Source organism: Ornithorhynchus anatinus, chromosome X2 (genome assembly GCF_004115215.2).
Source record: "Ornithorhynchus anatinus isolate Pmale09 chromosome X2, mOrnAna1.pri.v4, whole genome shotgun sequence".
NCBI classification, from domain to species: Eukaryota; Metazoa; Chordata; class Mammalia; order Monotremata; family Ornithorhynchidae; genus Ornithorhynchus; species Ornithorhynchus anatinus.
Window position 1 is genome coordinate 4,943,371 of NC_041750.1, and position 20,853 is coordinate 4,964,223.

The 20,853-nt window shown below is 44.0% G+C and overlaps 1 protein-coding gene across 5 annotated transcripts in view; it reads right to left on the reverse strand.

Moving 5' to 3' along the window:
* RASGEF1C (RasGEF domain family member 1C) overlaps positions 1-20,853 on the reverse strand; it is a 71,698-nt gene that overhangs the window by 34,046 nt on the left and 16,799 nt on the right. Inside the window, exons 1-2 of one of the 5 annotated variants that reach the window (XM_039910537.1) lie at positions 9,284-9,473; positions 6,405-6,585 (exon numbers count right to left, since the gene is read on the reverse strand). The exons of 1 other annotated variant lie outside the window; for it this stretch is intronic. The gene's annotated coding sequence lies outside the window, so the exon portion shown is untranslated. Of the gene's footprint in view, positions 1-4,136; positions 4,217-6,404; positions 6,590-9,283; positions 9,474-20,853 lie in introns of those variants that run through there. 3 more of the 5 variants (XM_029053511.2, XM_029053513.2, XM_039910538.1) reach the window with 3 other exon arrangements.

Consider the following 20,853-nt stretch of genomic DNA (forward strand, 5'->3'; position numbering starts at 1 on the left):
AGTGGCAGGAAGGGCAGGGAGATGAATCAGGGAGATTAACTCAGCAAGTCACCTGAACTCTCAGTGCCTCAGTTTCCCTATTGCAAAAATGGGGAGGGTAATTCCTGCCTTTTCCTATCTCTTATACTGTGAGCCCCAGGTGGGACAGGGACTGTGTATACTCCAATTAACCCAGAGCTTAAAAAATGCTTGACAAATAATGCCATAATATTAATAACAATGATGTGACAACTATCAAATGGCAAGGCCTTGAATAAAACCGGTTTTCTTTTATTGCAGGAATAGAGTTTAGAGGACTTTAGAGGACTACATTTTTTTCCACTTATTCCTTTTAACAAGGAGAGGATGAAAAACGGTGTTGGCAGAGAAAGCTGCAAATAAAACCATGATACCCTATTCTCTTCCTTCTTTAGTTTTTTGCTGGAAGAGGGAAGAGATAAAGGGGAAGACCAGCAGTGGGTAAGGACAAAGTAATCTGCAGAGCAGAAGGACGTTTGGTGATTAAGAGATGTATTGTGAGGGTTATAAAGAGAATGTTAGCATGAATTTCATACTGTTGTAATTAGGATGCTAGTAGCAGATGTTGCTTTCTTTTCACCTTTCCAGCAGGGCATAAAACATTCAATTTACAATCTGTGAAGCTGTAAAATGACACAAAACTCAAACTGACTTAAAAAGCCTTCAACGAAGAATATAACAAAACCAATCCACCGATCGATTGCATTCACTGAGTGCTTACCGTGCACAGAGCACTGTACTAAGCACTCAAGAGAGAACAGTATAATGGATTTGGTAGGCATGTTCCCTGACATTGTATGAATCCATCAGGGATATTGATTGTAGACACAGAGTTGATAGACACCTTCCTTGCCCACAAGGAGCTTGGAGTTTGAGAGGGAGACAGACATTAAAATATATCACGGACATGCACATATGTGCTGTGGGGATGAGATGAATATCAAGAGCTTAAAGGAGACAGATCCAGCTATATAAGCGACTCAGAAAGGAGAGAGAATGGGGTAAAGAGGAGAGAACTTTGCTGGGGAAGACCTTTTGGAGGTGATGTGATTTTAATAAGGCTTTGAAGGTGGGGAGATAAGAGACCGATCACTCCCTGAGGGCAGAAGTCAAGTCTATACACTCTATTGGACTCTCCCAAGTGCTCAGTACAGTGTCCTGCACCCAGAAGATTATAAGGTCCTCGAAGACAGGGATAATATCTGCTAACTCTACTCTCCCCAGCACTCGGTACAGTGTTCTTCATACAACAGACTATAAGCCCCGGGAAGGCAGGGATCCTATCTGCTAACTCTACTGTCCTCTCCCAAGTGCTTAGCACAGTGCTCTGCCACAGTATAAGCACTCACTAAAGAGCACCGATTGATTGATGTTGGGGGAAAAGTGCATACAGATTGGAGCCCTTGGAAGGGAAAACTGCAACCTGAATAATGACTCGAGCTTGTAGTTCCAAAGGCCTGAAACACTCTGTGAGCAAAGATATCAAGCAGCATACCCAGCTCTGCCAGCCAGACATCTAATAATCTGCTAGTGACTGGGCTACTTAAGGAGGGCTGATTGACTGGTGATTGTGAGGCAGAAATAAGTGATCAGAAACTCCTCTTACAACAGCAAGGGCATCCGGTCTGGAGTTTGTGGGGGATGGGGGTTACCATGTTCAAAGCTTTGTGGGTAAATATCACTGGAGTGAAAAAGAACCCCCCCCAAAAAAAACGCAAAGCAAATTAGCGCGAATGCGGCCGCTCTCCGGAAAGAGAATACAAATCAGAATCTTTAAGATTTATGGCCAATTATGTCTAACTCCAATCAAAATCCCATCCCGCCAACCGCTCCCCAAGGACTCCAATTTGTTAATGCCACCGTTTTTCATATCTTTCCATTTCATAGGACGGCGGCGGTATTGAAATGGCCTCCGGAACAAGCCGAGCAGAAAGCCTATTATTTCCCTTCAGAGCCCATCCCCGCTGGAGTCAGGATGAATCGGGGAATTGAGAGGAACTGATTATGGGGCCGATCCCTGGATGGACATCATCCGAGCCCTTCTCTGACGTTTACAAATTTTATTTTTAACCTTGCTAACAGCCTGGACTCGGGGGGACGATGATCCGACAATGACTCCCCCTCCTTCAAAGGCTTACTGAAGGCACATCTCCTTCAAGAGGCCTTGCTTGAATAAGCCCTCCTTTCCTCTCTCCCACTCCCTTCTGTGTCACCCTGATTTGCTCCCTTTATTCATCCTCCCTCCCAGCCCCACAGCACTTAAGTCCATATCTGTAGTTTATTTATATTTATGTCTGTCCCCCCTCTAGACTGTAAGCTCGTTGTGGGCAGGGAATGTGTCTCTTTATTGGCCTGATTATCTTGAATCTCCCAGCATAGTAAGCACTTAACAAGTACCATAATTATTATTACAGTGGTCAGCCCATAGTGAGTGCTTAACAAATACCATCATTAGCATTACTAGTGTTATCACATCACATCAGAGGCTGGTAAACCTGAAGTTCCCCCTAGACTGGAAACTCCTTGTGGGCAGGGGCAGAGATTGTGTCTAACAACTATATTGCATTGTACTCTCCCAAGCACTTAGTACAGTGCTCAGCACACATTAAGCACTCAATAATTGATTGACTGTGGGTCTTTTATCTTATCATTTGTTAGTACAGACCTAGAACAATCTAGTACCAGCTGACACTACTTTCCAGGTCAACGGAAATAAATGTAAAATGCAGTTCTTACTGTGGGGACAGCACTGTACTAAGTGCTTGAGAGAATGCAATTCAGCAATAAACAGACACATTTCCTTCCCACAATGAGCTTACAGTCTGGGATTGGGGAACAAACTGACAGCACTGACTAACATCAGAAAGTTTGGGCTAATAACTTTTAGTTTAATAATGCAGGCAATGACTTGGACTCTCTACTTATTTGTAATTTCCATATAGATGTGTTTCATCAGGAGTTCCCAGGTGTTTGGGGAATATGATTGTGATTTAGAATCTAAAACAAATGCTGTATTTAAATTGGCATGAAAAAGATTTCAGAACAGGTTTTGATGTTTCTAAAATTATAAAACAATACTTCTACTGACTCCTAACCTTTCAAAACCCACATTCACATTTCACTAGGGAAACCAAAAGATTAGCTTTCTGTGCTTATTTTCCCTAATTAAATACCAAAACCTGCAATACAAAATGCCAACGGAATTTCAAAGATGTTGGCGAAATTGATTTACCCATCTCTGTAAGGGCTAGGTGCTTAAGGTTTATTATTTTATATTTTTAGATCAGTTCCTTTTGAGTCCCTCTTTTGCTGGGTATCCTTTCTGTGAGCAGAGGTATTTAGTGTTTAATGATTACTATTATTACGATGCCTGTCATTATTAATATGGTGTTTCTTAAGCTCTTACTTCATGTCAAGCCCTGAGTTAAACTCTGGGGAAGTTAAATATACTCAGCTTAGACACAGGCCCTGTCCCAACCGGGGCTCATAAGAGTGAGGGAGAACAGATATTTTATCTCCAACCGACAGAGGACGAAACTGAAGGCCAGAGAGGTAAGTGAATTGCTGAAGGTCGCACAGCAGGAGAGTAGCAAAGCCAGAACTAGAAGCCAGTCTGGGGAAAAAATGATTACTCCCCTTGCTCCTGCACACTGAGAACATGACAGCAGCAGTTATTTTTGAGGCCAGCCCTGTCCTGGAATTCTGGGCCTGTACAATCCACTCCTACTCTGCAGGTGACAGAAGAGACAATCTCTCATAGATTCTACCCTCCGACACCCAGATTTGGAAGCTTCTGCAGTTTTAAGAGTGCCGCCTGCTTGCAAACAGCATAAATACTCCCAACCATGGCATTGCCCATGAGTCCTCAATCCCTGTTGGAAATGGTCAGTACTGAACTCTCGACTTCCTCTTTGCAAGGAATCCCATTGATTCATTTCAATCATTCCCCAGAAATGACTGAATTCTGAATTTGAATATTGAACTACTGAATTTCTCAAGTGAATTTAGACTGCAAGCCCCCTGTGGGACCTGTTAACTTTGTATCTATCCCAGCATTTAGTACTGGGATACTAATCCCACTCTGCCACTTGTTTGCTCTGTGACCTTGGGCGACTCACTTTACTTCGCGAGATCCCCAGTTGAAGAGTTTCAGAAGGGCTCTACGATGGTGAGAGGAGTTTCCCAGCAGCAAGAAGAGAGTCTTTGAAAAATGATAATAATAATGGAATTTGTTAAACATTTATTATGTGCCATGCTCTGAACTAAGCACTGGGTAAATATGAAATCATCAGGACCCAGACAGGGCTCACAGTCTAAAGTAGGAGGGAGAACACAGATTGAATTCCCAATTTGCAGATGAGGTAACTGAGGTACAAAGACGAGAAGTGACTTGCCCAAAGGCATGTAGCAAAAGTGGGATTAGAACCCAGCTCCTATCTCTATCCCCAGCCTACGGGGCTTCTCAGATTCCAATAAGATCAAGATACCAGGAAAACAAACAGCTTCTGCTTCAGCAGCTGCAGTATCTCCCCCCAGGGCAGGCAGCTATCCAACAAGGAGACAAACAAGCTTCTCACTAGACACTCTTAAGCTCACGCACCGAGAAGGTCAGGATGGGAAGCAGGGTGGCCTAGTGGAAAGAGAATGAGTCTGGGAGTCAGGGGACCTGGGTTCTAATCCTGGTCCCACCACTTGCTCATGCTAATCAATTGTATTTACTGACCACTTACTGTGTGCACAGCACTGTACTAAGTGCTTGAGAGAGCACAATAGATCAGAATAGGTAGACACATTGGTGTGACCTTCGGCAAGTGGATTCACTTCTCTGAGCCTCAGTTTCCTCAATTGTAAGATGTGGATTCAATATCTGTTCTCCTTCCTACTTGGACTGTGCACCCCAAGTGGGTCAGGGACTGTGTCCTACCGGATTAACTTGCATCTACCCCAGTGCTTGGAACAGCACTTGACACATAGAAGTCGCTAAGAACAGAACAGTGCTTGACTTGTAGGAAGCGCTTAGTACAATGCTTGCCGGGTAGAAAGCACTTTGAAGAGTGCTTTACATGTAGTAAACGCATAGGACATTACTTGCCTGATAGTGCTTAACAAATATCATTAAAAAGAAAAAAACAAAAAGCAATCAATCTCCTCCCCTTTCTCAGTGCATTGGAGGCTGCTCTTGGTATAGCTTCTTGTGTAACCATTTGCATTAATCAGAAGGAAATGATTGTCTTTTATATGTGTTCACTACATTTCAAACACTGTATTAACTGCCTATCCATAATTTATTTTAATGTCTGTCTCCTCCTATAAGCTCCTTGTAGGTAGGGATCAAGTCTATAAACTCTATTGTATTGAACTTTCCCAAGCACTTAATACAGTGCTCTGCACACAGTAAGCACTTGATAAATACCACATTGATTATTTTTCTTTTGGTATTTCTTTCAGTTAAGCACCAACTGCTCAAGGCACAGTTGAAAGCAGTGGAGGTAGATACAAGGTAATCAGGTTGGACAGCATCCGTGTTCCACATGGGGCTCACAGTCTTAATCCCCATTTTGCAAGTGAGTTAACTAAGGCACAGAGAAGTGAAGTGACTTGCCCAAGGTCACCCAGCAGAGAAGTGGCAGAACCGAGAATAGAACCTAGTCCTTCTGACTCCCAGGCCCGTGCTCGTCTCACGAGGACACATCAGATGAGTCACAGATCCTGTCCCACATTTGGCTAAAAGTCCATGAAGGTGGGAAAGAACAGTAGCGCTTAACCAGTACTATAAAAAAAAAATCCCCAGAACAGGATGGCCTAGGGATGCGTTCTGAAGTGTAGAGGAGAAGCAGTATGGCATAGTGGATTGAGCACAGGCCTCGGAGTCAGAAGGTCATGGGTTCTAACCCCAGCTCCACCACTTATCTGCTGTGTGACCTTTGGGCAAGTCACTTCACTGGGCCTCAGTTACCTCATCTGTAAAATGGGGATTGAGACTGTGAGCCCCATGTGGGACAGAGACTGTCTCCAACCTAATTTACTTGTATTCACCCCAGGATTCAGTACAGTGCCTGACATATAGTAAGCACTTAAATACCACAATTATTATTATTATTATTAAGAGTATGCTGTTGCCTGCTGAGGAAATTCTGATCTGGTGTCCTTGCTTTTGGCTTCCCTCCATGGCAGAGACTGTTATGGATTTCTGAAAAGTGGTTTGTATTCAAGACCTTGCTTTATTTCTAAATGTGAGCAGAGCCCCAAGGAGTTAACATGTCAGCTTTAGGGTAGGTAGTGGATCTTGGCTCTTTATCAACAACCCCTTCTCAATCTGTCCAGCATCTGAGGTTCAGACATGAATATTTCCTGAATCATCAGCACGACAAGCTAAGCTTTTTCACCTTGAAATCGGGTTTTGCATTTTCCTGCACCTTCCATCAACCACCGCATCAGCGTCACTTCAGATTCCCCAGTCAGGATGGAGGGAGGAATGAGTCCCGTTAATCCGGAAGGCAAATGAAAACACTCTATATCCCTGGCTTTGTGGTTTGCATGTATCATCTTGATTTCTTTCTTCTTCTCCTTCCTCAAGCAAAATGTAGGGTTAGAGAACACATTTTTCTTTCAGTAGCAAGTGAAAGGCAAATGGCAAAGCAGGGATTAAAACTCAGGTTCTCTGTCTCCCAGGCCCAGGCTCTTTCTACTAGGCAACACTGCATCTCTACCTTCATCTCCAAATCACTCACGGGTGATGCAAGATGTGAATGTCAAAGGCACATTGTTTTACACAGTGATTTTCTTTGAGGCCCTGCTGGGTTTTCAAGCCACCACTTTATTTAGTACTCAGAAGTTTGTTCCCAAGTGCTCAGAACAGCATACAGTAAGTGCTCAATAAATGCCAATGATTGATTGATTTGGTAGGGTTTTAATCACTGCAGGGAGGTGTCGGAGAGGCTTAGAGGAGGGAGAGGGAATGGGAAAGTGCAGAGAGTTGTTAATGTGGATTTTCCCCCTTCTGATAAGTGATGGAAGAGCCTCACTTCAACTGCCAACATTCCCTGAAAAGATCTGTGAGCAGGTCAATCACTCCATCAATCAACAAGGCATAGTGGAAAGACCCCCAGGCCTGGGAATCAGAGGACCTGGGTTCTAATTCCAGCTCAGATGCTTGTCTGCTGGGTAGCCTGGGGCAAGTCACTTCACTTCTCTGGGCCTTACTTTCCTCATCTGTAATATGGGAATTAAATACCCCTTCTCTCTCCCTCTTTCACTCTGAGCCCCATGAGAGATAATCTTACATAGCTCATATCTTGTCTGTGCCCCAAAGCTTGGTGTAGTGCTTCGCACCCAATAAGCACTTAAATACCACAATGATTATTATTACTAACAAATGTCATTATTATATTATAGTATAATTAGTATTATTTCAGTAAAAATAGTAATAATACTCTAATGAATAAGGATAAGATTCCATTAAGCCTTTCCTTTTTTGTTCAATTATATTTTTTGAGCTCTGTATGCAGAACACCGTACTAAGCACTAGGGAGAGTACAATAAAGTTGGTGAAAATGATCCCTGCCCATAAGGAGCTTACAGTCCAGATGGGGAGATAGACATTAAAATCAATTATGAATGCGGGTGCAGTAAATATCAAGTGCTTAAAAGGACATTACAAACAAGTTGATGGAAATCATTTCATGCCCTTCACCCTGATGATAAAATTATTTCAAGACTGGGTGAGGAAGTCCTCCACCCAATGTGGCTGAAAACACTGAGTAAAGAAATATTCTGTCTGCTGAGTATAACACATGTGTAAAACCCAAGGACCTAGGTTCTAATCCCAGTCCCGCCACTTGTCTGTTCAATGATTTCTGTCACTTCTCTGCACCTCAGTTACTTCATCTGTAAAATGGGGACTAAGACTGTGAGCCCAATGTGGGAGAGGAACTGTGTCCAACCAGATTAATTTGTATCTACCCCAGTGCTTAGTGCAGTGCCTGGCACATAAAGTCAGCTGATTCCACAAAATCCACTGGGATGTAGTTAAAAAAAAAAGCTTCTCACATTAGGCAGACATTCTAACAACCATTTGTATATTAAGGGAAGCAGCAAGGCCCAGTGGAAAGAACATGGTTCAGGGAGTCAGAGGCTCTGGGTTCTAATCCCACTCTGCCACTTACCTGTTGTGTTGACCTTGGGCAAGCAAGTCATTTCATTTCTCCATGCCTCAGTTCCAACATCTGCAAAATGGGGATTTAATACCCATTCTTTCTCCTACTTAGTCCCCATGGGGGACCAGGTTATCTTATATCTACCCCAGCATTTAGTACACTACTTGGCACGCACCCAGTAAGCACTTAAAAACCATTATCATCATTATCATCATCGTCATTTGATCAGGATCCAGCCCATCTTTCAGTATCTCCCCCAGCCCACCTCCAGATATGATTCTCTCTCCAGAGACTCCCTTTTCACAGAGATATTAATTAGGCCTCCAGAAACACATTACCAATGATTCAGCTCAGCTGCCTAAGCCGGTTGATGTCACCAGTGATATAAATTTAGAGATGGCCTCAAAAAACCTTCAAACTAATATAAACACAACATTCTGGACAACAGCCTGAGCATAAAGGAGATAGAGGACTACCAGGATAGGTTCTTGAACCTACACACTGAAAGACATATAATTTAAAAGCCTCAGGGCCTCAGCGCATGTAGATAGAAGTACAGTAGTTCAACCTAGGTCTAACATAGATTTATAGCAGTAATAGTACTGTGCCTGGCACGTAGTAAGTGCTTAATACCATAATTATTAATAAAAGTAGTAGTGGTAGCAATAGTAGTAGGAGTAGTGGGCAGGGAATATGTCTGCTTATTGTTATATAGTACTCTCCCAAGCGCTTAATACAGTGCTCTGCACACAGTAAACAATAAATACAATTGAATGAACAGTAGCAGCAGCTGTAATAGTAACAATAATGGTCACTGTAGAAGCAGCAGTCATGGTAGTGGTAATATCTCTTGAGCCTCTCTAGGCTGTAAGCTCTTTGTGGGCAGCCAATGTGTCGTTTCTTGTTATATTGTACTCTCTCAAGCACTTAGTACAGTGCTCCACACACACTAAGCGCTCAATAAATATGGTTAAATGAATGAGCACCTACTGGATGAAAAGCACTATAACTAAGCAAGCGCCTGGGAAGTACGAACCAAGCTCCACACACTCCCTACCACGTTGGTTTCACTTATCGAAATGGAAGCCCACAGTGAGGAAGTCACTTACCCCAGAGTCACAGTAACCACAGAGTCCTGGCTTCCCAATCCAGTGCTTCAACCAATATTTCCTTTCCCCATACCATCTGGGACAATCTCAAGATCACTGGAGAATTCCCCATCTGAAACTGAAAAACTGCATGTTGCTCTTTTGGAGCTCCGCTTGAGGACATCACTACAATGAAATTATCCCTCTTTTAAAGATGGATAAGATGCCTCTAATTACCCAAACATTTATAATTTATAGCATTATTGTTCCAGGTGAAAGCTCTCTTCATCCACTTCCTCTAATGCTTTCACCTCTCCTGCTGAGATGTTAATTTTTCAGGAGACAGGCACTACCTGCACATATGAGCCCCGTGTCTTTTGTCATATACAGATCATTGGCTTGTGGATGACAGGTCTAATCCAGCTCCTATTATGATGTAGTTTTCAACCTATAGAAGCTGGCACCATTGTTACAAAAGAGTTATTAGTGTAAGTGACTCAAGCATACAACTGAGCCTGCCTGGTAATGATGCAATAGACTGCAGCAGTTCTAAAGGTCTAAATTTATCCTGGCTAGCGGGTCCTAGGTGAAAGAGCCCGGGACTGGGAGTCACAGGGCCTGGGTTCTAATCCTGGGTCTGCCACTTGTCTGCTGTGTCCTTGAGCAAGGCACGCCACTTCTCTGGGCCTCAATTTCCTCATGAGTAAAATAGGGATGAAATACTTGTTCTCCCTCCTTGTTAGACCATGAGCTCCGTGCGGGAGAGGAACTTTGTGTGATCTGATGATCTTGGATCTACCCCAGTGCTTAGTACTGTTGTTTTTTCTTTAATGGCATTTGTTAAGTGGTTACTCTATTCCTGGCCACTGTACTAAGATGCTAGGGGAGATACAGGTAATCAGGTTGGGCACAGTCCATTTCCCACATGGGGCTCACAGTTTTAAATCCCATTTTACAGATGAGGTAATTGAGGCACAGAAAAGTGAAATGACTTGCTCAAAGTCACAAAGCAGACAAGTAGTGGGAGTCAGGACTAGAACCCAGGTCCTCTGCCTCCCAAGCTCGTGCTTTATCCTCTAGGTCACACTGCTTCTCACAGCAACACATTTGCTTTGCAAATATCACAAGTATTAACGTTATGTGGATGTGAGCTAGTAAGTGGGAAGCAGAATTGCCTAGTGGAAAGAGCATGGGCCTGGGAGTCAGAGGATCTGGGTTCTAATCCTGGCTCTGTCAATTGCTTGTTGTGTGACTTTGGGCAAGTCACTTAACTCTCTGTGCCTTCTCCTGCTTTCCCTCCTACTTAGATTGTGAGACCCATGCAAGACAGGGACTGTGTCCAACCAAGCTCTTAGTATAGTGCTTTGCACATAGTAAGTGCTCAATAAATATGACTGAATGAATGACTGAATGAACCCAATTAGCTTGTATCTACTCCAGTGCTTAGAACAGTGTTTGACACATAATCAGCACTTCCCGAATACCATTAAAAAAAAAAAGTCTTAAGAGTTCATCGGTGCATCACATCCTCACTCCTCCAAAGATCCATTAGGACAATGAAAACTACAAATCTCTTTCCTCTTAATGGGCCTGCTTTACTCCCATTAATGTTAATCGGAACTCTGCCGCAGAGAGAGAATGTGCTTTGAAAAGAGGAACATAACAGAAACATCTAACATGGACTCACAATCCAATCCAGCCAGAAGTGTGCAGGGTGGAATTGGCAATCCACATCTCTTGGATTGTTGGTGAAACACAAGGTATTGTCGGAGGAAGAGTGGGTACAGTTTTAAACTTCCTTTATAAGAACTGTAGTATTTATTAAGTGCTTTACTAGGTGCCAAGCACTGTAGTAAGCACTGGGGTAGATACAAAATAATTAGATCAGACACAGTTTCCAACTGACATGGGATTCACCATCTAAGAGGGATGGAGAGCAGGAATCAGAACCCTATTTTACAGATGAGGAAACTGAGGCCTAGTGAGGTTAAGTCACTTACCTGAGGTCACCCAGCAGGCCAGTGGCAGAGTTGGGATTCGCACCCAGGCCTCTTGACCCACTGACTCTTTCCCCATTAGGCCCCACTGCCAAACAAATAAGAGAATATGCTTAGTAGGTGTGAAATGTTTGTGCTAGGATCAAAAGAAGCACAGGGCTTCATCTTTGCCTATCCTGGTATAAATCCTCAGCCTTCCCTGGCAAAGATACTCATCTGCAAATATCTGATCCTGGGACTTTCTGACTGCTGTTATTCACTGACAACTGTCTTCTGCGTGGCTGTGGATTGTCTCTGCCAGTCAGCCCAAGCAAAGCAATCAAACAGTAGTACTTATTGAGGGCTTACTGGGTGCAGAGCACTGTACTAAGCGCATAGGAGAGTAAATAATAAATAATCATGGTATTCGTTAAGCACTTACTATGTGCCAGCCACTGTACTAAGCACAATACAATAGAGTTAGTAGGTACACTCCCTGCCCACAAGGAGCTTACAGTCTAGAGTGAGACAGATATTATAATAATGAATAAATGCAAACGACTAAGACATCTATGGAAGCAATGTTTCCTACTAGATAGAGCATGGGCCTGGGAGTCAGAGGAACCGGGTTCTAATTTCGACTCTGCCACTTGTCTGTGCTAGGCAAGTCACTTAAATTCTCTGAGTCTCAGTTTCCTCAGCTGCAAAATGGAGATTCAGTATCTGTTCTCCCTCCTACTTAGAACGTGAGCCCCATGTGGGACCTAATTATCTTATATCTACCCCAGGGCTTGGCACAGAGTAGGCACTTAATACCACAATTATTATTTTTAGGTATGAACTACCCAAAGAGAAGTCTCTCCCCCTCTAGACTGTTAGCTTGTTGTGGGCAGGGAATGTGTCTGTTTATTTTTATATTTTACTCTCCCAAGCTCTTAGTACTGTGCTCTGCACACAGTAAGTTTTCAATAAATATGATTGACTGATTGGCTCTGACTCAGGGGAACTACCTGCCAATTCTGTTGTATTGTCCTCTCCCGAGTGCTTAGTCCAGTGCTCTGCACACAGTAAATGCTCAATAAATGCCAGTGATTGACAGATTGATTCCTCTTGTTCTTTCCACAGACTCCCTCTGGCCACCCTGACTCTCCCTAAGACTTTCCCCTCCTTAAACCTTGGCCATCTTGAATACAATTCCCTGATGAATTCAATTAATTCATTCAATCGTATTTATTGAGCTCTTACTGCGTGCAAAGCACTGTACTAAGCCCATGGGAGAATACTTTAAGACATCAGAAGGAGCAGTTATGGATAGAACAGTCCCTTGGTTGAGAGAGAAATTTTGGAGATCACCCCTGCTTAGCAGCAGAAACCGTTGGCTTTGAAAATTTGCACGTGCAAACACACACATACACACTGATATTTAACTTCTTAATACGGCTAATCGCTACCAATTTCTCCTCGGGATAATGAAAACCTCTCTAATCTCTTTATAAAAGGAGCTTTGAAAAGATAAATAAAAGAAAAAACTTTGAAGTTCAGTGTCTAAGATGCCTGTAGACATCAAAGGTAGAAGTGTCTCCCTGTCTTGTCATGGTGTTGGAGGCAGCTGAATTCATCCATAATTGAGTGTTTGCTTCATATGGACATAACAAGGCAATTATGAAAAGGGGAGACAAAGTCAATACAGCTAGTGCTTTGCGGCTTGTTGTTGCTTACCTGACTTCAGCACACATCCCGGGGGGGATAACTCTCTGCTGAGAGCCCCCTGGAGTTCTTGGAGTTGAAAAGGATCCCCATCCAAATGAGAAGCAGCGTGTGCTAGAGGAAAGGGCATGGGGCTGGGTATCAGAGCACCTGGTTTCTAATCCAAACTCTGAGGCTTGCCTGCTAGGTGACCTCAGACAAGTCACTTCGCTTGTCTGTGTCTCAGTTTCCTCATCTGCAAAATGGGGACAAAACACCTGTTCTCCCTCCCCACTAGACTGTGAGTGTTCAGTGGGCTGTGTCCAAACTGATTATCTTGAATCTCCCCCAGCGCTTGGTGCCTAGTAAGGGCTTAAAAGATACAACACTCATCATTATTTTGGGTTCCACTTCAGGTTGAGTTAAGTGACTGATGGAGGAGCCAAGATGAGTGCTTGTTTTTCAATTCTGGCAAAGGGAATCCATATTTTTCCCACTTGTTCTGTGCAGTCCTTGGAGAAAAGCTTTAAAACAAAACAAAAAAACTTCTCTTTCGTTTTGTGGCCTGTGTAACCTCCATGGGGTTGAACGAGGCCCATCCTTTGCATGACAATCAGTGAGAAGGAGAATTCCTCATTTATTTGCTGGGGATATTCTTGTATCCCATATCATTTTCACTAGGAACCAGAGAGAACTGTAGCTATAGTTTTGGGGCCTAATCTGATCAATCTCTCCCCAAGCACGTTTTTATTTCTATCATGCCTTCGGGGCCTTCTTGCTATTAGTGCAAATGTATCCCTCTCCACTGGATGGAGAATAAAAGAAATGTTCTGTCCTTGATCCTGTGGCCTAATGGAAAGAGCCTGGATCTGGGAGTTAGAGGACCTGGGTTCTAATCCCAGCTCTGCCACTTACAGGCTGTGTGACTTTGGACAAGTTGCTTCACTTCTCTGACCCTCAGTTTCCTCATCTGCAAAACGGGGATTCAATACCTGTTCTCTCTACTAGACTGAAAACCACAAATGGGACCGTATTATCTTGGATCTAATAATAATGTTGGTATTTGTTAAGCGCTTACTATGTGCAGAGCATTGTTCTAAGCACTGGGGTAAACACAGGGGAATCAGGTTGTCCCACGTGGGGCTCACAGTCTTAATCCCCATTTTACAGATGAGGGAACTGAGGCACCGAGAAGTTAAGTGACTTGCCCACAGTCACACAGCTGACAAGTGGCAGAGCTGGGATTCGAACTCATGAGCCCTGACTCCAAAGCCCGTGCTCTTTCCACTGCGCCACGCTGCTTCTCTAACCCAACCCCAAACGCTACAGTGCTTGGCACAGATTAAGCCCTTAACAAATACCACGATTATTATTACTATTAGGGCAGATGGCTACTGAGTTTTATTTTAGCTCCTTAGTCATCCAATTCTCCTCCCACACCCTGATCTCAGCCCCTACAGAAGACTTCAACTCTCCATCTGCCAAGGAGTTTGTGCCTTGATTTTTGCTACCAAAGAGAGTGAAGGAAATCTGGGGTAGGTGAGGAAAGGACAAAAGAAACATCACCTGGCAGGCAAAAATGTCCCTGAAGGAAGTCCAGTTCTAACCTTTGAGTAACTCAAACAGCTGTCATTTCGTTCAGTGCTCATTTTACATTTTAAGAACAGGGAAAATGGATGTTGAAGTGCTGATGGACAAGTGCTGGGTAAAAACTAGTTCAAGGATTTAATGGTGACATTCCTTACCCAGACTTTATATTCACCATCATCAGTCAACAGGATGTATTACAGTCTTCCCAGATGAACTCTTCATTTCCCCAACTTATTCTCCCCGCCTTCTGCATTGCCTATGCTCTTAGGGCTGTATCCTCTAAGTACTTAAAAACTCACCTCATGCCAGACCCAAAACACTTATGTCTACATCCTTATACTCTGCTGCTTTCCCTAACTTTAATTTCTTTTAGTGTTTGTCTCTCCTGTGAGACTGTTAGAAATTTGAGGGTACAGATCATGTCTACTCACTCTATTGGACTTTCCCAAACATTACAGTGCTCTGCACAGAGTAAGTGCTCGACAAGTGCTATTGAGTTATTGATTGATTGGCTGCTGTCTCTCAGTGCACTGCTCTGTCACATGGCTTAAGGGGTTTTTTGTGTGTTTCATAATAATAATAACAGTAGTGGTATTTTTTATGGTATTTGTTAAGTGATTTCTATGTGATAAGCACTGGCCTGATCTGCCCTTGACCACACTAGCTTTCTTGATTCAGTTTTGTTCTTTACCTATCAAGGAACAGCAGCAGCAGAATGAGTTAGAGGACCTGAGTTCTCACCCAGATAAGCCTATTTATTATTAGTAGTCATAGTAATAATGATAATAATGGTAATAATGGTAATAATATTTAGGTGCTTACTGTGGGCAAAGCAGTGTACTCAGCACTGGGGTAAATACGAGATAATCAAGAAAAAGTCCCTGCCCCACAATCTAAGGAGAGGAGACAACAGGAATTGAATCCCCCATTTTACAGATGCATAAACTGAGTCATGGAGAAGGAAGGTACTCATTTTACATTTTAAGAACAGGGAATACAGATGTTGAAGTGCCGATGGTGCCTTGTCCAAGGTCTCCCCACAGATAAGGGGCAGAGGTGGAATTGGAACCCAGGTCTCCTAACTGGCTAGTGCTCTGCCAGGCTGGTCATGTGTTGCCTGTGAGGTGGCAGCCGATGGAGGAAACTGTGGATAAGGTGGTGGTGAAAGACTTCCCCTCAGCACATGCTCGCCGGTGGCCAATTCTATTGTGGCTGTGGGCAGACCCCACAGACATAATCCCCACAGTCAGCCAGTCCCTGGAGGAGGAGGTAGAGGTGGCTGGGTTTGTGGGTGGGGGATGGAGTGGGTGCTACTCCACCCCCTGGACACAACTTCCTCTAATTATCGCCACTCAGGGCTCCAGCATTTACTGCTGCTGCTGACTAGATTTCAGGTGGGGAGCACACCTGTCTGCTGGGTGAACTTGACAAGGCACTTCATTTCTCTGGTCCTCAGTTACCTCATCTGTAAAATGTGGATTAAGACTAGGAGGCCCATGTGGGACAAGGACTGTGTTCAACCCGATTAGTTTGTATCTACCCCAGTGCTTAGTACAGTGCCTGGCACATGGTAAGTGCTTAACAAATATGATAAAAAATAAATAAATGCCTCTGATTGATTTATATATGTTTTTCTCATTACTAGACTGTAAGCTCCTTGAGAGCAGGGATCGTGTCTACAGCTCTAGTGGACCCTTCCAAGCACTTAGCCCAGAGTTTTGCACATAGCTCAGTAGTTACCACTGCCTGAATGACCGATTGATGGAGTGGAAAGAGCTGATCAGCAGAGTGAATTTCCAAACAAAGGACTCAGAGACTGAGAGAATCTTTCAGGTTAGAAGGGAGCCTCAAGTCCATTCCCCTGTCTTCAGTTAGGACCAGCCCTTAACCACCCACCCTGAAGAGATGAGCCCATTCTTTTGAAATATCTCCAGTTAATGAAGAGATTTCCAAATTACCCTTCAGTAACCCATTCCAGGGCTTTGCAACTTCTGCCAAAGGGCAATTCTTCCTCGATGCTAACTAAAGTCCTCCTGCTCTAACTCTGTGAGGGAAGAGTCCCACAGTACTAAAAGGTTTAACATGGTAAAAGACTATTATTAAGACCCATGCGATCCCCTTCCCTCCAGGCCAAATGATCTCTGTTTTTTTTAACCTTTTCCAACCCTTTAATCAGCTTTGCTGGTCTTCTTTGAACCCTTTTTTAATAATCACCTTAAATTGTAGAGGGCAGATTTTAATAAAGTCTGTCAACCAAAGATGTGCGTGCATGTATGTTTCGAGGTCCAGGGGATTGTCGGGGGGCGGTTAAACCATCACTGATGAAGGCTTTTGGCCAAGAACAAAGAACAGGCTGCCTTTTGAGAAACAGCATAGTCTAGTAGAAACAACTCAGGACAGAGAAGTAGGAGGACCTGGGTAACTAATTCTCGCTCTGCCACGTGCCTGTGTGACCTGTGCAGGTAGCTTAACCTCTCTGTGCCTCTGTTTTTTGCCTGTTAAATGGGGAGTCAGCGCCTGCTCTCCTGCAGACTGTGAGCCCCATGAGGGACAGGGACTATGTCTCATCTGATGATACTGTGTCTACTCCTAGTGCTTAGTACAGTGCTTGGCACACGGTAAGCACTTAACACCATTCTTCTTATTAACAGCAGGTAGGGTGTCTCATGTGCTGGACAGGCCCAGCAGGAATCCTGAGAGGCAGCAGCTAAAGTGAGTGGCAGATTGCTACAGTTACCCTGGCAACCACTGGCCAGTCTTTGGTTCTATGTTCTGGGCTCTTCTTTGGGTTTCACACAGGTGCTATAATTATTATTACTATTATTATTGTATTTTTAAGTGCTTAATATATGTCAAGCACTGCTTTATCTTGTATTTATCTCAGCACTTAAAGCAGTGCTTGACATATATTAAGCACATGTCAAGCACTGCTTTAAGTGCTGAGATAAATACAAGATCATCGAGTTGGACCCTGTGCTGATCTCACATGGGGTTCACAATCTATGGGGGAGGGCGGACAGGCATTGAATCTCCATTTTACAGATGAGGAACTGAGGCCCAAAGAAGTGAAGTGACTTGCCCAAGGTCACCCAGCAGGCAAGTGGCAGAGCCAAGGATTCAAACCCAAGATCTCTGGCTCCCAGGCCCAGGTTCTTTCCACTAGGCTCTACTGTTCCTCCGCACTTACTGTGTGAGGAGCACTAAACTGTGTGCCTGGGAAAGCCTAGCAAAGGTGAGAACAAGACCTGATCCCTGCCCCTCAAGGGGGCTCATGATTTGACTTAGCAATGTGTGCCACCCCAGCGGAGACACGGCAGGGCACAAGTGGCGCTGGGCAAGCCACTAGCACTAGAATCAACTCCTCTGTGTGGGTTCTTGATCCAGAATACTGGTGAGTGGACTGAAGCCTGGCAGCTGTTTATGATGGGAGATTCCATAACCCGAGTGCGCCTAGGCACAGCCATTAACACCAGGGTGACAGAGGACGAGGAGCGACCCTCCCCCAACATGGGTGCTAATAGTGCCAATCAATCAATCATATTTATTGAACCTTTACCACAGTAAGAGCACTAAACTAAGCACTTGGGAGAAAAAAATAGAATCATAGACACCATCCCTGCCCTCAAGGAGCTTACAGCCTACTGTTTGCCGAGGACTGTACTAAGCGATTTGAAGAGTCGAGAGAAAAATCCAAAATATGTCCAAAATGGAACTTTTCAACTACCCATCCAAACCCTGTCCTCCCCCTAACTTTCCCCATCACTGTAGACAATAGCGCTACCATCCTCCCTGTCTCACAAGTCTGTAACCTTGGCGTTATCCTATTCAACCCACATCTACAAGGTGTCACCAAATCCTGTTGATTCAACCTTCACATCACAAAAATCTGCCCTTTCCCCTCCATCCAAACTGCTCCCTCATTGATCCTAACTCTAACCTTATCCTAACCCGCCTTGACTACTGCATCAACCTCCTTGGTGACTTCCCTGCCTCCTGCCTCTCCCCAATCCAGAAACACTTTCAGTCTGTTTCTCCACTCCTCAAGAGCCTCCAGTGGTTGCCCATCACCTCTGCATCAAACAGAAGCTCCTTACCATTGGCCTGAAAGCACTCAATCGACTTGCCCCTTGCTATCTTACCTCATTGATTTTCCACTATGACCAGCACACTCACTTAGCTCCTCACTCAATAGCCAACTTTCTCACTGTACTTCGATCTCCTCGCCAAAGAGAGGGAAAGGTAGTTCCCCTGATTTTAGAGTGCCCTCTCTCTTCATATCAGATACACCTCCACTCTCTCCTCTTTCAAAGCCTTATTTATTACAATCACATCTCCTCCAAGAGAACTTCCCCAACTAAACCCTCATTTCCACTACTCCCTCTCCCTCTACTCCCTCTCCCTTCTGCATCACCCTTGCACTTGAATTTGTACCCCTTTATTCACTCCACCCTCAGTCCCACAGTACTTTGGTATATATCTGTAATTTATTTTTGTATCTGTCTGCCCCTCTAGACTGTAAACTCCTTGTGGGCAGGAAACATGTCTAACAACTCTGTTAAACTGTAATATCCCAAGCTGTAAGTATAGTGCAATACACATAGTAAGAACTCAAAAAATACAACTGACTGATTATTCTGGAACTTGAACTCCTGTCTCCCCACACCCCCAAGACTGTAAACTCCTTTGGGTAGGGATTATGTCTACCAACTCTGCTTAATCACACTTTCCTAAATTCTTTATACAGTACTCTGCACACAGTAAACACCCACTAAGGACCATTGATTTAAACCCCCTCAATTCCCCTTCCCTGATCTCCAGAATTTATGTACCTCAATAAGTTTGTTTGAGCCACTTTACAAAATACTCACTTAAATAAGAAGCAGCATGGTTTAGTGGATAGAGCCTGGGCCTGGGAGTCAGTGGGACCTGGGTTCTAATTCCAGCTCCGCCACTTGTGTGCTGTATGACCTCGGGCAAGTCACTTCATTTCTCTGTGCCTCAGGTACCTCATCTGTAAAATGGGGATTAAGACTATGAGCCCCTCATGGTCCAACCTGGTTAGACTCTATCTACCCCAGTGCTTAATACAGTGCCTGGTATATAGTAAGCATTTAATATCTTTTAAAAAAAAAAGCTATGAATTTCATCCACCCACTCTCCAGGTGCACAAAGGCAAAGATGACCCGAGGGCCATATACCACAGAAGGAATAAAATGCCAACCACCTACTCAAAAACACCTCTCCCACAAATCCAGATGCTGGCCTAATTAAAGCCGCTCGGAATGGTATGCCAGCCAAGAGTTTTCCGCTCCCGTGACAAGGAAAAGAACAAAATTATACAGGATGAGAAAGGCTGTGTTGACATGACACCAACCCATCCATCCAAAGCCAAAATAGTCCATGCCGTTCTGAGTGAGAGAATGTGTCCTGGTTATCGGATCCTATAAGCGTGACTCAGTCACACCTCCTGACAGGCGCTTCTCAGTCTCTCTCGGGAATTTGGTTCCACAAGTCAAAAATAAACTTTGCAACTTTCTTCCTCTAACTCTAAAAATGTTTCCAACAAGCCAGACTTCTGGTTCCATGAGATGGGTACTGAATTGGTGACCGCAAAGCAGACCAATAATCCTGATGAATCACCTAAATTCTAGCCTGGAAATGAAACCACCAGGAAGCAGCGTGGCTTAGTGGATATAGTCCGGGCCTGGGAATCAGGGGACCTGGATTCAAATACCAGTCTGCCACTTGTCTGTTATGTGACCTTGGGCACGTCACTTCATTTCTCTGGGCCTGTTACCCTATCTGTAAAATGGGGATTAAGACTATGAGCCCTATGTGGAACATAGTCTGTGGCCAACCTGATTATCTTGTATCTACCTTAGCGCTTAGTACAGTGCCTGGCACATAGTGCTTAATTAACATAATTATGGTATTTGTTGAGCATTTACTATATTTCAAGCACTGCACTTAGCACTGGGGGGAGATACTAGATAATCAGGGTGGACACAGTCTCTGTCCCACATGGGGCTGCTCACAGTCTTAAGTAGAAGGGAGAATAGGCATTGAATCTCCAATTTACAGATGGGAATACTGAGGCCAAGAGATGTGAAGTGACTTGCCCGAGGTCCCACAGCAGACCAGTGGCAGGATTGGAATTATAAACCAGGTCCTCTGACTTCCAAGCTTTTTCCATTAGGCCACACTGCTTCCGGGAAACTATTATGTGCTCTGACCAAAGCAGAAGCGTCCATTTGAACTGAAAAAAGGAGGGAGCCATTAAATCACCCCGGACTTTCTTTGTCTATCGGAATAACTGCTTCAGGCCCAAATTGGAAGGTT